Source organism: Anopheles bellator, chromosome 2 (assembly GCF_943735745.2).
Source record: "Anopheles bellator chromosome 2, idAnoBellAS_SP24_06.2, whole genome shotgun sequence".
NCBI lineage: Eukaryota > Metazoa > Arthropoda > Insecta > Diptera > Culicidae > Anopheles > Anopheles bellator.
In genome coordinates this window covers 65,848,501-65,850,753 of record NC_071286.1, presented here as the reverse complement: position 1 = coordinate 65,850,753, position 2,253 = coordinate 65,848,501, and positions in this window count along the sequence as shown.

Sequence of the window (2,253 nt, the reverse complement as noted above, 5' to 3'; positions counted from 1 at the left end):
GTGGCCTTGGCTTGTTGTGAGAGTCAATGGTGCAATAATGTGGAGAAAAGTGCCGCATCGAAAACGGAAAAATCAACCGCCCCCTAGAGAGCTAATTCATGGCTGCGTCGGTGCTGCTGCTGCTGCTGTTGCAGGGTTTTGCAAAACGCCACCGTGACAAATTCGCCATGCCCGAGAGGCCTCCGGTAGGGCCTGTGGCCTCCTTCCGTTGGTCCGTCTGTGGTCTGAAATTCGGCACATGGAGTGCCTTCTGTACGGAGTTAGTTCGTGGTCCACTTTTCGGTCGGGTGTTCGGTGAAAAATCGAAACACACGCCAACGGACTCAGAAATCGGAGACCCGCAAAGCGAAACTCATAAATCAATTTTAGATCGCGGGCGCCGCCATCTTAAGAATAAGCGCTGGGAATTAGTAATAGAGATTAACAAATCGATCGCGAGCTGATGCGTTTCACTGGCCAGTGGCCGGTGGATTATAGTATTTATTGTTTTAGGGGAGCGAAGAGAGGCAGAGAGAGAGAGAGAGCAGTCGGTTCTGCTAATCGCAATAGGAGCGGAAATGAGATGGAAAAAAACGAAAGGAAGCAAAACACAGAATCATTTCCTTCCTTCCTCATCAAAAACGGGGTGCCCTTAGAAAGTGGTCAAGTGGTGAATTGTGGTTTTTTATGCATTGCGTCGCCCACCGTCTGTTCGGCGGTTGTTTTTGGCGCTCAGGGACTGCAAAATGAAAGGGGCGGCTGTTCGCTTTCGTTTGGAGTTTTGTCGGTCTGTTTTGGAACGCAGTTGGAGATGCCAGAGATGTGTGATCACTGATCGGAATTAAATGAGAGGCATTCATTCAGCATTCAAACGCGATTTTTTGTGGTGGAAAATGATTAAGAAAAGATGTTTCAGCAGATTTTGGTATCGATTTTAATTTGGGACACGAAAAAACAGTGGAACCAATGGGGTACTCTCGTTTGCGATTGACGGTGGATAATGTCATCAATTGAATATTCGTTTTTATGTGACTAGATTCAACTATGATGAAAATAGTTTTCCGTTTTTAATTTTAATTAACAAACTTGTACATTACTTTATTTATTGATTATAAAACACAGCCGACGGGCAACATAGCATGACTGTCAAGTTACAGGATCAACAAAAAACTAATCATGCCGCTGGTCATAACTGGAGAAACGAAAGCAGAATACTTATAGCTTAATTAATAATTTTATTTCTGTCTAATTGGGTTTGATATCCTTAAATTTAAAAAAAGTCGGCTAAACTTTGTTTATAAAGGTTGCTGCACGTTTCGGTTTCATTTCTTAACCATAAAGCCTTACACCTTTAAGAGTCTCAAGGAGGAACTAGGAACTCAAGTGCATCCAGGAACTATGTCTAAATGGAACATCGGACTGTAACCTTGAATCATTCCACACCAATGCTTTTTATAGGAAAAGTATTTTATTTATTATTATTAGAATCGGCAGAGCAGTAGCAGTTCTGCATTCAAGTTGATTGAGATTGTCAGGGTTCGAACTCTGACGTATTTCGCGTAGAAATTGTTTAGTCGGTACAGCGCAGACGGATGATCTACGGACGATTGCCACTGGGACTCCACTGCAAGCTGGCTTGTTCTGACTGATTAATAACACTAATTATTAAATTAATATTCTTATTGACAACCATCACCTTATTTGACACATATTCCTTGCGTACCTTCCTGGGTCGTCCAGGACCAACGTTGGATGCTAATGACAATGCCGAAAAATTACTTTCGCCAAACGGTATCCTTAACTTGAGTTACTCGAGCTTAGCCTACGACAGACGAAGTTAATGATCAAAACCACACTCTCTTCAGCTCAATGGATCAGTCCTCTAATGTGTCCATCTTCTTATCTCTTTGCAGAAAGTGCCGTGGGAACGGGTGAAGGTGTTGGTGGGTGCTTCAGTGCCTCAGTCACTAACGTGGTGCTAGACCCGTGATGGTGCGTCGTCTGTCGCCGTCATCGATGCAGTGATTGTGGGAAATGCTATAACCAGCTCCCGTGCGAAGTGTAATGTTGACGGCGCGCAGTGTTGATGGTTGATTCGGTAAAGAGCGTGAGGCCGCGCCCGTGCAATAGTTGTAGAGAGTTGAGATCCGGCCACTCTGGTGCCTGTGTGCGTGAGAAAGTGTGTGCGCGTCTGGTGCCGGACCAGGCAGACTCCTCCGGCGCGGAGGACCACGGTCAGCGGCTAGATGGTGCAGTTCGTCGCGACCGGCAGCC